The sequence below is a fragment of the Macaca nemestrina genome, chromosome 7, assembly GCF_043159975.1.
Source record: "Macaca nemestrina isolate mMacNem1 chromosome 7, mMacNem.hap1, whole genome shotgun sequence".
In the NCBI taxonomy this organism is placed as follows: Eukaryota; Metazoa; Chordata; class Mammalia; order Primates; family Cercopithecidae; genus Macaca; species Macaca nemestrina.
Genome location: NC_092131.1, coordinates 154,426,037 through 154,441,140, shown reverse-complemented (window position 1 = coordinate 154,441,140; position 15,104 = coordinate 154,426,037). Strand labels below are relative to the sequence as shown.

Genomic DNA, 15,104 nt, shown 5'->3' with positions numbered 1-15,104 from the left:
ATGAAAGGAATGCACTATGCAGCAACCCAGTTTGTGACAATTTCCAGAAACTCCTGCAGAGAAAAATGATGACTGTGAAAAACAGTTCCGGTTCTTTGAATTTGCATTTGCATAAAGGAAAGTAGAAAATTAATATGATTATATAGATAATTCTGGCAAAAGAAACCACAAAAAAACCCCTGCAATATCTAAATCAATAATGGAGATAAAAAGTATGGTTAGGTCCAATACTAAACAATGGCCCAGTTCTCTCTCTTTTTCAGGGAAAGGGGAGATGGGGAGGTTTAGCTGTGTGTGTATTTACCATCTGATGTTGAAATATTTTGAAGTTTTACAGGGTTTCAGATTTTCTTAATAAAGATTAAATTGTCTGCTAATAAAATTAATTACTCTTAATGAAAGAAAAACCTTTCACAGTACATGGGGGTGTGTAAAAGAAAGAAAATCATCTGTTGCAAAAACCCAGGGATTTTTAATGTTTTGATATATAGCTTTACACAGACATACATACATATGCTCATATACACAGTCCTCATTTTGCTTTTGTTTTTCAAAAATGGAAGCACATGAAATAAGCCCTTCTATAGCATATTTTTATCTCTCAGTATATAGTGGATGTCTTTCTTTCTTTCTTTTTTAAACTTTTTGTAGAGACAAGGTCTTAGTAAGTTGTCCAGGCTAGTCTCAAACTCTTGAACTCAAGCAATCCTCCTTCCTCAACCTCCCAAAGTACTGAGATTACGGTCATGAGCCACCATGCCCGGCCTACAGTGGATATCTTTCTATATGTTAAATGTTAATATATATCATCACTTTATATTTTTAAAACATTTTGTATAGTTTTAATGTATACCATCACTTTAAATAGTGCGTTTTTGCTGCCAATCTCAGAATATACATGATAATTCATATTTTGGGGCCAGGAACAGCAGCTCACGCCTGTAATCCCAGCACTTTGGGAGATCCAAATAGGCAGATCACTTGAGCCCAGGAGTTTGAGACCAGCCTGGGCAACATGACCAAACCCCATCTCTACAAAAAATTAGCTGGCTGTGGTGGCATGTGGCTGTTGTCCCAGCTATCCAGGAGGCTCATGTGGGAGGACTGGTTGAGCCCAGGAACTCAATGCTACCGTAAGCCATGAAGCCATGATCGTGCCACTGCACTCCAACCTGGGCAACAGAGCCAGACCCTGTCTCAAAAAAAAAAAAAAAATCTTGTCTTCCTGCATTGGTTAACACCTTCAAAATAATGGTAAATAACAGTAGCAATTGATGATTTATATCCATGGCTCTTATTTTCTTTAAAAAAAAAAAAAGGATTCTTGTATTTTACCAGTAAGAACTGTTGGATTTTGAAATGAGAGGTTTACATTTTGAACATGGCAAAAAATTATCCTATTCTAGTTTTGTATAAGAGCTATAATCAAAATGTACTTAAAGTTTTTTAGAAAGGTTCTATAATAGTAAAAATACATTCACTTTTCTGGTGAGTATCTTCGTCTTACCACTCAAGCCATCCATTCAATAAATGCATATTTAGCTGAGCATTGTCCTATGCACTCGGGATAAATATAAGGCCCACGCTTTCTAGCACAGTTGAAGGCAATTACTTTTACTCTGAAGCACCTATGGGAGACAGCACAACAGTGGGTCAGGAGAGCAACGGTACCAAACGGAGAGAGGAGGACACTAGAGGGGCTTATTGTAATGGAGAAGGAAGGGTGGCAGATATGGCAGACGTTGTTTAACAAAGCACTCCTAAGTGATTCTGATAAGGCCACCAAATTGGACACTGGACTTTGGTAATATCTAACTTTAATTTAGGGTTTTACAGTTTCACTTTATAAAGCTTACATGACGTTTTTACCAACATCATTTACTTTACCCCTAACAATAAACTTCACGTTAAACATTATCTCAAAATTACCGAAGAGGAAACTGAAAGTTGGAATTGTTCAGAGTTCAAAGCTGAGCCAAAAATCAAAACTTGTGCTCTTTGTACTTACCCTTGTAAAATAATTAAATAAATGTAATACATGGCTTAATAATATTCATAATTTTTGGCAGTGGGATCTAGAATTCATTCTTCCCTGATTTTTTACCCAATCTCTCTCATTTCCTCCTTCAACCAGAGAATCACTTCTTAATCACAACAGGCCTTTCCAACCCGTGTTTTTCCCAGTTCTTCTGAAGTACAGGGATATCTAAGACCAGTCCCCCAGGAAATTCCCCGGGTTCTTGATGCACACTGACTTGTGCTATCAAGAGGTAAGAGAGGAAGTGCTCAAATCAAGGCCAAACTCTGTGCTGCAGTACGAAGAATTTTGGCTTTCTATCAAGCCCTCAAGGCTTACGGTCATTACCAGGAAGCCAACACCTTCAGTGGATAGCCACACTCCTATGGCTTCCAATCAAGGGCAGCCTGCTCCTTCTCCAGAATGAAGACTACTTCAGTCCCAGAGCCCTGGTCCTAATCTCCCTCAGTTACAGAGCACACGTGAGAGACTGTTTGGGTAAAGGATGTTGTGTTTTTCTGCCTCTTTGCAACTTAAGGAATATGAGAGGAAGGAAAGTGGTAGAGGGAACTCAGGAGGCCAGATCAGAAATTCAGTCTTTGCTGGAAACTGCCCCAGATCTCACTGCTAAAGTGGGATCTTGAGAGCCCTCTGGCATATTAAATATTCATCAAAAGCCAAACCCTATTTTTTCAACATTTGACTGAATAAAAGTATAAATTTGTCCCATCTCTACTCTTGGATTGCTCAGTTATACATAGCACTAAATTACAGTTTTAATGAAGTCAGTTTAAAAGATGAGGAAAAAACCCTTTGTAGTTTACTCCTGCCTTTCATTTTCTCTTAATTTAATCATAAACTAAAGAGATTCATAAAATGTTTATGGAGAGTAATAAAGTGATATTTTTAATACAAAGGTTGCTTATGTAATTAAGCATACATTCTATGACATTCTATGTAAGTTGAAATGGTTTGCATGAAATTAACAAATACTTAATATCTATTTTACTTCTCTCTGCATTAATGACAAATCATAAAACAAAAAGAAAAGAGAAGTAAGTTCCTGGCAATGTAAGTACCTATAGTTCGCAAATTGAAACTGCAGATGCTGCTAAAGACTTTATCTTTTTCTTGGAAATGTTCCATTAAATTTAATTAGATTTCTCATTTGCTTTCCTTTTCACTCTGTCTCTCGACCTCTCTCTCTATATATATATTTTTCTCTCTCTCCTCTAGATACTAGGAGAACACTATATAAGTTGTTTTAAAATGACCCACATAATATGAATGAAGAAACAAATCACCATAAGAAAAAAGAGTGCCCATTTTGTAATCCTATAACTATTACATGATAAATTGTCTTGAACATTCTGCCACCTCAGAGCACCCTAACCATTAAATAATATCGTGATGCTTATGATATCCATAGTCACTTTTCATAAGTTTTCATTTTCTAAATAAAATGGAAAACCCTGCTTAAATAATTAAATTATATCCTATATACTTCAGGGTTTTGTGTTTTTGTTTTGTTTTTGTTTTTTTTTTGTAAAGAGAATTGGAAGTGATCTAATCTTTTATTGTTATAGTATTTTATCATCTGGCTGTCAAGATGTGATTCTTTTTCCTCTGAAATGATCCACTCTCTTTTATGTTTCATGTTAGCATTTCAAATCAAGTAAAATGACATGTTCACGTTGTCCAAGAAAATTGAGAGAAGCTACTGAATTGTATTTCCCCAAGTTCATTTACACTTTAGCAGCAAATCTTGATGATCAGAGCCTAAGGATGCCTAAGTTTACATGGAGTGGTAATGGTTAAGCAAATTGATTTGGGTAATTTTTCAACCTCATCTACACCACACTAAGACCCAAGTTCTCTTAAAATTTCTGAAATAATGATTTTTATATAGTTTCATTAAAAGTTTTAAAAGTATCTATCAGCATTTTCTGTAAAAGTGTCAGGCTGAAAAGATATCACTAAACAGTCAGCTCAAAAAAGATAGTAGATAAAATATGATGAATTGCCACGTCTGCGTTTCCTGTGTTTGCAAGCCACCAGTAAGACTGCATGATTTCCAAGTTGGAGGACAGAGTCTAGGAATGTGAAGGATGAAGGGTTTCTTGCGCAGTTTCTCCTGAGCACGTGTGCCTTCAGAAGGTAGATAGGCTAACCCACATCACTGGATAAAAACTAGATTTCCTCTTACTTTTTCATATGTTTGTGGCTCAGGTAGATTTTGGTATTTTTCTGAAAAATTTGTTCCCCTTGTCTACTGAGGTAACTGTGTAATAATTTCCAGTTTTCTGCTGGGCATCACTTCATGGACACTATGCCAGCCCTTTAAACTCTGTTTACCCAAAACCATACTCAATTATCCCCCATTAACATTTTCCCCCTCATGTTTCTTTTATCAAAATTCAACTTTTCTTACATTTGGCCAGACTAAGAAACTTGGAAAAATCTCCCACATCCCCTTCCCTGACACTCAACCATCTACCAACTCTGTTGTGTCTTCTGCTGTATGTTCCCACTTTTCTATTGATTTTACTTCCATTAATGTTATCTTCTGTCCTGACCCCTACACTAGCATTCTTATATCTGAAACCTCTTGCTTCTCCAAGCTGTACCTCCTCTGGCTTGAGACAGCTTGAGAGCTGTCTCTCACTCAACAGCATTACAATCATCTTTTCCTAAAAAATCTGTCTTCTAAACACATGAGGAAAACATTCAAACTCTAACACATGCCAATTAAGGAACTTGGTACAATGATCTCCTTCTGTCTTTTCCATCACATCTCCTGTTACTTGCCTCCAAGAACACCAATCATGGCCCCAGTATACCATGCCCTATCACCCTCCCCTGATTCTGCTGCCCTCTCTGCCCAAAGTACCTCTGTTAGAGTTTCTACCTGTAGACATTTATCTTCCCATGTGACTCAGCTTATAGGCCCCCAGGTCATGAAGCTTTTACAACTTGCAGTATTACGCATTTCCCCTTGTCCTATACATCCAAAGTACATTTTCTCTACCTCTGGGTTTGGTATTTACAATATTCTGCTACATGTGATGTTAACTCTTTGCACATCTGTCTCTTCAGTCAGGTTGCATGTTCTCTCACTTGTTATTCCATCCATCAGAAGTCTCCTGGGTTACTATCTCAGCCTCTAATTCTAGACAGTAATGATACAAAGACCTAGTTCTCTCTCTTAGGGAGCTCTGTCTAGTAAGTAATAAAACATGTTAATAAAGTTACATGGTGAGATAAGTGTAATAAGGAAGTCCAAAGGGCAAAGAATAGGGAGACAGTGTGATAAGCGCCAGACTTAGATTCAGAAGACCCAGGTTCAAGGTCTGGCTCTGCTATATAACTGGGTTATCTTTATAATAAGCACATTTCCCGGTTTCAGCTTTCTCATTTGCAAAAGGAGCACCCCTACCACATAGTGCTCTATAAGGATCAAAATTAAATAGTAAATTTCCATTTGTGCCACCAGATCTACTCTTAATCCTTTCTTCCCTACTCCCTAGAGGTTGACCATTAAGGGCTACATCAATGGGCCTCCTTGCCCTTTGTCTTCAAGTGAGGTTGAACGAATGAAGAGCACCTGCAGGGGATCAGAAAGAGGGAAGAGAATGGGTGGTGATACTTATTTCCCCATCCCCTTCCTGTATGTCACCCCAGGATGAGAGAGTCCTTTGACTGAAAGACACAGCTGCTGCAAGTGGGTCCTCTCTGCAGTCTTCATATCTCCAGGTTCTGCTGGAGCAATTACCTCCCTCATCTGGCTCCTTAGGACCTAGAGGTAGTAAAGGCCCCAGAGTACAGGCCCTTATGCTCTCCCTGTACTCTACCCACACCTTAATAAACAGTCCCTTTATTAAAGGCTTCTTAAATTACCAAAGTCAAGTGTGCCATCTGTTCCCTGCCACAACTCGAAATGATAAAACTGCTTTTGAAATTTTAAGTTGCTGTCTAAATGCAAGGTATTTCTCATTTATCTCTGTGTAGCACTTTACACAAAGCAGATTGCTGCTATTAATAACAAATGGTGAAATGAATATATGCAAGAATGAATGAGTGAAGGATCCTGCCCCCTTCCACTTTAGTTACAGTCTTATGCTGGGGATATATCCTTGTCACCTTGATTAGATTTTGTAATGCCCTGATTTGATTTGGGAGGTCCCCTTTTCCCTTGGAACTCACTGTCTCTTAGACTATCTGCAGAAATGTCAGCCCTTGTATATTTCTAGTGGTTTAACTTGAAAGGGCCAACTTTGTTTCCAGTTTCTAGAAATATCCCCCTTCTATAGGCTGCACATTTACTTGATATCAAAAATAGGTTACTTACTTGTTTATTCATATTTTTTCTTCTTCAACATAAAAACTGGCCAAAACAAAGTCAAAAGCAAGCAAATTGATTGTTCCTTTACTACGTGAGAACCGAGATCATATTTAAAGAGTCAGTAGTCCAGACTGGGGTAGTTTTCTCAAAGCACAATAAATAAACATCAGGCAAACAACTTCCTCTACTGCCCCCTTTTACAAGCAAAAGCCTAGCCAATGACTGGGCAATTGGATAGCCTAACCAAAAGATCTAAACAAAATAAATCACAGAATCCAGTAGCTTGATATTTATGAGGAACTGAAATAGTGGCTAATGGATTAGCTTTTTATATTAAATTAATTTATTTCCATCAATTATAAATTATCCTTGTCTCCTGAATGCTCACCTATCTCAATGATATAGGAGACAAGCGTTTCTTCTTCTTTTAATATGACAGTTACTGAGGTTGATGGCTTACAAATGAGAAACCGACCCCTGGAAATTGTCTTCAGAAAACAAATTTTTGAGTAAACATATTTAATAGTATGCCTTGGAACTGAGTAGGTATTATTCATTAGCAAATAATTGCATAACTGGAATTCTTAATTAAAATTTGTGACGAGAAATAAATCTGTTTATTTTATAATTATGACCCAGAAATTCAGAACGTATTGTGCTAGTTTATGAACATAATTCCAAAGATTTTATTATAGCAAAAGAATTCATAAAGCCTTAAACAGAAACTCTTGGAGGAAAAATACACACGCACGCACACACACAAACACACACACAATGTGTGCAATGATATAGTGGCAATAAGATTTGAAAAGCCAGCCATCCAATACAACTATAACCAAAATATTCAAATTTAATGGGTGCATGATATTGTTAAAAACCTCTAACCAGTCCTTCTAGACCTTTTTGGATTTTCCAGAAAAGCTCTCAGCCAAACAGGTTTTCATTTTAGCTGTACTGTAAGTGAAACACAAAGGCAGACGATGGCAAATTCTGCGAGGCTCCTGTTTTAAGCTTTCCTTAAAAATAGAAATTTGAAGTGATCTTTTCAGCATATATCACAATTCAAACTTCTAGAAGACAGCCACCAAGGAACATACACCTAGCAATTGTCAAATGAATCAGATAATGTTTAAATCTAACTTGGTTGCCGGGGCCAACCTACTAAGAAAGTTTGTTGTTAAAATATATAGGCCTGAATTATTTTTACTCGCTGGCTGGCAATTGATTAGGTTCGAAGGCCAGAAGGGTTTGGGAACCAGAACTTGGGCAGTACACTTTGTGGAACCAAACAAAAGTTAAACACACTAAGTTTCTCTTAAGCCTTCTTCTAGGACATAAATGAACCACCCCCCCCTCCCCGCCCCCGTAACTGGGACTGGTGGAGGGAGCACTTCTTGCCACTTCACCACAGCTTAAGAGGGCATTTGGGACTTTAGACAACCCCTATTATTAAAGCTGAACTCTAACAGTGTTTGCTTTTGATTTTTATCCCAGAACATCAGCTTCTTCCTGTCCCCAAAACACACACCACCCTTTACTCCCTTGCATATTAGCAGTGTAATTTTAACAAATTCAATATATTAAACGTTAATAAAATGTCCATAATGGTAAACATCCTATCTGAGAAGGCAAACAGGAAAGAAAGATTGTTTTCATTTAGTGCCTTTTACTTGGAAAGATGGAAATTACCCAGAATTCTGTTCTCTTTTCCTTAACCAGTAGGTGGCACTAGTGGTTTCTGGCAATGAATCAGCTCTCTGTACCTGTAATCTAGGGGTTTTTGTGTGGAAAACATTCAATGATTAAGATTTTGGGGAAGATGAGGAGGGTGTGAACATATGGCCCTGAACAGTAATTGAAACATTTATAGCTTAACCAAAGAGGTTTATTTTAATATAAATTTGCATGGTATGAAATAGGTCTTATTATTATTTACAAGTGATTAAGAACAGTTATATGAATAATAGAATTTATATAATATACAGAGGTTTAAACTATGCTATGAATCCTATCACAGATGTCCTTACACTGGATTTTATGTGACAAGCAAAAATTATTTAAAATTTTGACATGGAAGCACACATTTACTTGTAGTCTAGCTTTGAATATCTGTGGGTTTTTACATTTATTTCCTGTGGTATCCAATGTATAGTTTTTAAAACTTGTGCTTATACCATTTTTCATAGAATGGTATACTAGAAAAAAAGTAAGGATTGAGGGGCAAAGAAACCTGGATTAGAATCTAGGCTACCACCTACTAGGGCAGAAAACCCTAATAAGATAGTTATTTTAACCAAGCCTAGGTTTCTTTGTTCATAAAATGATGTCTGTCTCAAAGAGCTGTGGTGAGAATTAATACTACTGTATCTGGCCAGGATCTGGGATGAAACAGGTATCCAGTCAGTTCCTTCTCCTTTTGTCGGTTTGAATTTTTAAGGTTGGCACAAGCAAATAATAATAATAATATTAGGTGGGGAGGATTTGTTTTTAAAAAACGAGTTTTAAGTATATAATTTTAAAAGTAAATAAACTATTTTAATTCTCTACCACTTTTAATTAGTTTCATTATCTTTCTCCTTGGTTAAGACATTCTAATATTTAACAGGTGTTATTCAGCTCCAATCCTTCAAGGTCAGATGCTTGGTTACTGTAAATTTGTAGAGAGAAGTCTGTCAGGAATTTGGAGTCTCAGTTCTTTTTTGTTGAGATGTAAGCTGGCATTCCAGTATCCTAAGTATTCCTTTTCAAAGTACAGATAAGCACAATGAAGTGACTGACTGAGTTGCCAGCTTTTTGTAGGACCCACCCTTCAAAAAGTTGGTTTTGCTTCTGTTTGTTCAAAAGATCTTTGATAAAATGATGATAGTCTTCATATCGCTTGTCTGTTTGCAAAAGAGCTAGTGTTATTAAAGGCTGTTTGCTGTTCATCTTTCTTATGGAAATAACAATACTTTTTTAAAGCCTGATTCTTATTTGACTTGGGCACTCAGTGTCCTTCCACACAGTGACACCTACAGAGTCATTAGCAAAATTAGATAAGTAACTGATTTATTAGTTCCATAAATGCACAGTGTATTCCCTTTACTCAGAGTGTAGAGCAAAAATTATTCATGCTGAGGTAGAATAATCAAAATGACTTTTAAAAGCACATTTTTATCATTCTAAACATAAGCATTGCTATGGTGGTATACTATCATAGTACATAATAATAGAAATGAATTATGTCAGTAAAATCTTGAGGCTTAAGATTTACTGTGATAAATATTTTTCATTAAAGTGAAATATCTTGGCAGAGTCACTTTCATATGCAGACTGTTGACACAAGGAGGCCAGCTGTGCCTATGCAGATGCCGAGATTTGGGTCTATATTATTAATGATTTATCATGTCATGGAGAGCTTAGATTAGTTTTGAAAGCAATCCCTTGCCACAAAAGCACTTTCTATAATGTGCAAACTCAAGGAACACTATATATGCATTCCAAATTAATCACAGAAGCTGCAGCAACCTTTGAAATTTCAATACCTCTTTTTATTTTGAAACATGAAATTCTACATCCTAAATTTTATTATTCATTAAAATTCATACAAAATGTTATTTCATATCAACTGGATAGTGAGTGGTGTGTGTATCAGAATTAATAGACATATATACATAGATAAGAAAATGAAGGAGATGGAATGGAACAAAAATGTATTGCAAACCTATTGTGTAGCACAGACTTTTGCCCTTAATCTCACATTTAATGTGAGGTTGGATTAAGTTTCGAATTCAATTCTGCAGGATTCCAAGATGCTGCTGCCTTCAGAGAATCTATAAAAGCATTGTTTAATATTAATTCAGTGCTTGCTTTGTTCCAGGTCAGATGCTAAACACTTTACATGCGTTACCACATTCCGTTTTTATAAAATCCATTTGAATGTTATTATCATCATCCCTGTTTTCCAGATGAGAAGACCGAAGCATGTGTGGCTAAATAAATTATCCCAAGTCACAAGTCTAGTGAGAGGAGGAGTCTGGATTTCAATCCAGACTAATATTCCAAAGACTTCATTATCATCTATTGCTATTAACTATGACTTCACTATTCACTACTATTACAACTAAGTAAGGGGTAGAATTCAACTCCTACTTGCTTACTACCTCTGTGATATTAGGCAATTCGTTTAAACTCTCTAAGCTTCAGTTTTCTCATCTGTAAAAATGATAATGATAATAATAGTAATAACAGTACTTACCTTGTGGCATTGTTGCAAGTTAATATTTGTAAAATGCTTAGAACAGAGTTTGGATGCATATTAAGTACCGATGTTTTGTTTAATAACTAACAGTTAAGAAGTTGTACTTTCTGATGACTGATGAACTTTTAGTAACAATTACACACACAGATTTTCTGTAATTTTCAGATGACTGTTATACTTCAAACTAGACTGTAAACAAAATGACTACTTTCCACTGATGGGATATGTATGTAGATAATGTTTAAGCATAGTCACTAACCATGTAAAGTGTTGAGCCCTTTACAATTTCTTCTGGTGAAAATGGTCAATTATCTCCATTCATCCATACATTCCTTCTTGTACTCATTTAACAAACATTCTCATGCCAGTACTTTGCCGAGTCCTGGGGACACAAGGTGAATAAATTGAGAAGAATCCAATCTAGAGCTGACGATATTCTCTGGTTTAGCACATAAGGGAGTGTGAGAAAGTCATAGGTTCCATTATTAGATCTGTTTAACAAGTATTTATTGGGCATCCATTAAATGCCAGGCACTGTGGTAGGCACTGGGACTGTCTAGGTAAATAAAGATTTCTGTTGTTAAGGAGCGCCGAGTGGGGAAGACATGCTAAATCGATAATTCCCCTTCAATTTACTTAATTACGTAAGTGAACTGGTTAGGGGAACACAGAGGAGAAGCACTTATACCCATTGCAGGGGCTAGTGGGGTGAGGCAAGTTTTGACATTTAAACAAATTGTTGGCTAGAAGTCAAGAAAAGCAGAAATTAAACTACATACCCATATGGGGATGGAGTACCCAGAAAGCTGAGACACCATGAACCAGTGTGACACAGTGGTCAACCGCAAGTTTCTGGGTTATGCTAGCATCTAAAGCGTAAGGTAGGGAGCGGGGGGAGTCAGGCTGGAGAAGTAGGCAAAGCTAAAAGGTTAAAAGTGTGTAAAATCAACTGATGAGCCCGAATGCTAAGAAACCGCAACAATGGTAGCTGCCTAAAGAGACTTCTTAGACTTCTTTCCACTCAAATCCGAATAACAGGAGCGCTGTTTTCCTATCAAGATGCTTGGAACCAGGGAAATGACAAATGCTTAAAAGTAATATTTTGGTCTTGACCAAAAGGTAAAGGGTACCATTCTTACCATGCCACAGTGAAGAGCCTACTTCCCTACCTCTCATCCCCAGCAGGCCAAATATAGGGATTGACTGTGAGGTCTTCACTGATATGTAGACTGAAAACATATCTAATCCATGGCTTGAAATGACCTACCAGCATATCCTTCTGCAATCTAAAAGTTTCTTTTTCCTGGATTTAGGAACTCAGTCTGGGGCAAATTGCACTCTTCGGGTGGCACTCTGGAAAGCTGGTCATTGTGGCATTTTAGCAAGGAATTTAGGAATCTCTAGAATTGATTTTTTTTTTTTTTCATCTTTGCTGCTACTGCAGACGCAGGACAACTCAAGAGCTTTCTGTCTCCAGGTGGGTGGCGATTTGATTCCTCATCAAGCCAATGGCCACCCCCTTGCAATCTTTATGCAATGCACAGTATTCTCTGCCTGCAGAGAGGCTTGCTCCCTTGATGGAGAAAATACAGAATAACTGGACGCCAGGAAACAGGCACAGCTTTCTGGGTCAGAAGTTGGCTGGGGAAGGGCCCTGACTGCCAAGTAACTTGCAATGATGTCAGAGCCCAGCACAACCAGAAAACACCAACTAGCCAGCCAACAAAAGACCTAATAACAGGAAAAAAATCACAGAGCTGTGTTGCCAAAGCTGTTCTTTCCGCCCCCTACTCTTTTCTTCTAATTGGAAGAACAGCAGGAAAGAGTCTATATTTTAAAAGACTCCTCATCCTTCTCTCCCCTTCTTTCCTTGGCTTACACAGTGTTAACTAGGGAGGAAACAGTTCTCCGGATGAATCCCGCAGCAGTTGCTGGGGGTGTCTTTTTTGAGTTCCTTTTCAAGGCTGTCCTTGGAAGTTTCAGAAACAACGAGGACCAGGGTATTTTTCCTAAATGTAAACATGTAACTGTGTTTGGGAGAAAGCAGGAACCATTGAGGAAAGGAAGTCCTTTCTGCATCCCTCTCTTCTCTGTTTCACGGTAATTAACCATACTCAAATGAAAATTAAAAGTTTGGCGGAAAAAGCTCTCTTCTTTCTTTTTCTTTAAACAGGGGCATCATGGTTCATTCTAGCCATTTAGAGCCCTCAGTGATCCATAATTCAACTGGAAATTAATAAAACACAGCCCGTTCTTGGAAATGAAGTTTGAATTAAAATCCTCTTGTTTTGGAATATATGACTTTTTTTCCCCTTTCATTTGTGACAGTCAATTTTAAATGATGCCACTTCAAGGACATTTTCATTTCTCCCACAACATATTACACGAAACACTTGCCTGTAAAACCGGCTCATTAGCCTGCAAAATTATACTGTACAGAATGGCTTTCATTCAAAGTAGAAATGGGATTTTTAGTAGGCAATTTCTGTATTTTATAAAGATAAAGCAATGTTTGATTGCTTCTTCCCAGCTGTTTTGCTTAGTGGTTATAAAGAGAAATGGAGTGGGGGGAGGTAATGTGGGGGCGGGTTTGTAAAGATGTGCTTAAAAAATAAATCTTACACTGGAAAACTAAGGCAGAACTTCACGAAACAACTGCGTCCGCAGCTCTCCTGGGCTGCAGTGATTTGTCCTCTGGGTGTCTGGAGGAAAGCTCTGAAAGAAGTGAGCGAGAGGGAAAAAGAGGGAAAGAGGGAGGGAGTCAAAAGGTTGCTTCGCAGGCTGCAGCACCCACCGCGATCTGGATGACTGAGACACTGGGAGTTGCTGGAAGGAGCAGCTCCTCAGAGGTGGGGAGAGGGAGGGTTCGCAGCAGAGCGCCGGAGAGGAGGGACGCGGAGGCCACCGAGGGGTCAGCAGAGCCGCGGCGCCAGGGTGGGGGCCTCCAGGCGGCGCTGGCCACGGCTCACCCGCGAGGGCGAGCGCGCCTGGCCGGCCGCGCCTCCTGCCGTCCGTACCCGGGGGTGGGACCCGCGCCGCGAGCTGCCTAGTGCGTGGAGGGAGCCAGGCTCCGGCTCGCCCGATGGATTGACTTGGAGATGGATCGAATTACACCATTTGCCGTGCATCGGTTTGTTTTGCTCCTGCTCTGTCCGGCGGCGGCGGCGGCGGCTGCGGCGGCGGCTGCTGCTGCTGCTGTAAGGGGTGGTGGCTAGTTTCAGGATTCTATCAAGAAAGGCAAGACCTAAGGAGACAGAGGGATATCTATTTTTACAATATTTTTCTTTATTTTCTTTCTTCCTTGCGCGTGGCAAGCTTTTTTTTTTTTTCTTTTTTCTTACCAGCCTCCCCCCAATGAGGTAAGACCGTTTTCAACAATTTGCTAATGCTCTTGTGGCGCCCGGTGGGGGTCGGAACCTGAGATCCCGTATCGGGTCTGTGTGTGTGTGTGTGTGTGTGTGTGTTTGTGTGTGTGTGTGTGTGGCCAGTGGACGGTTGATTTCTTTTCCAAGCTGCTCTCTGCCTGCCGTGTAAGGGACGCGCGAAGGGCTACAGAGGTTTGGCGGACGCGTCAAAACTGGCAAAGCTGGCGGCTTAGGGGGAGGGGCAAGTGGACTTGGAGGCCCTCCTCCACTGTGCACCCCCTTGGAAAAAAAAGCGGAGGGGGCACCAAGTAAAAGTTTCTTGCCAGGCAGAGCCAGCTCGGCGTCCCCTACACATAGTTGGGGGGAGCAGGGGTTGCTTCGGTGCCGGGCACGGCGTCTCGAGCAGCCGGAGAGAGCCGAGCCAAGGCCGAAGGAGCCGCCTGCAGGCTTAGCCGCCCCTCCCGCCCGTTGGCCCTGGAGCGGACGCTGGGACGGCCGGGGTCTGGCAGCTCCGGCCCGGCTAGGAGCGGGCGGGCGGGCGAGCATTATTCGCCTGCGTCCTGGAGAAGGGGCGCAGCGCTGCAGCTGAGGCCGGAGCAGCCCCTCGCGGGCGCAGGATACCTGTCAGTGAGCCCCGGGATTGCACGGCCCCCGGGTAGTGCTTGCCGGCGAGGGGCAGGGACTCGGGTGATTTGGCCACCCCCATCCCCGGCCCCCCGGGCCCAGGCACGGGCTCCGTCCCGGAGGGCGGCCACTTCCCACCGTCCCTCTCCCCCTGCTGGCAGAGCGCGCTGCGGGCGGACTCCCGGGCCCGGAGCTGCCCACCGCCCACCCCACCTCCCACCCGGCGCCCGGTGTCTCCTCCCGGCCGCTCTCCCCAGCAACTTTCCGTGCTTTGTTCCCCGGCTGGAAATGCTTTACGGAAGCGTCTTGGACAGGGTCTCCGCCAGGCGGCAAGAGCTCGGTTCTGAGATGTGTTACGTTCTCATCTCCCCATCAATTATGGATGGAAACAAATAAGGAAGAGTCAATTTTGCATGAGCCCCTTCTCCGGCTGCAAGAGGCGTCCTGCAGCCGGGAGGGAGCCGCCGCTCGCGCCGGCAGCCGCTGGCAGGGGCTTGGTGAGGAGGAAGGTAGGGA

The 15,104-nt window shown here is 40.5% G+C and overlaps 1 protein-coding gene across 14 annotated transcripts in view; it reads left to right on the top strand.

Annotated features, from left to right (window-relative positions):
- LOC105490833 (semaphorin 6D) overlaps window positions 1-15,104 on the top strand; it is a 591,034-nt gene that overhangs the window by 521,067 nt on the left and 54,863 nt on the right. For 4 of the 14 annotated variants that reach the window (XM_071066912.1, XM_071066910.1, XM_071066908.1 and 1 more), the window contains exon 1: window positions 14,092-15,097. The exons of 4 other annotated variants lie outside the window; for them this stretch is intronic. The gene's annotated coding sequence lies outside the window, so the exon portion shown is untranslated. Of the gene's footprint in view, window positions 1-13,268; window positions 13,324-13,619; window positions 13,959-14,090; window positions 15,098-15,104 lie in introns of those variants that run through there. 6 more of the 14 variants (XM_071066904.1, XM_071066903.1, XM_071066909.1 and 3 more) reach the window with 4 other exon arrangements.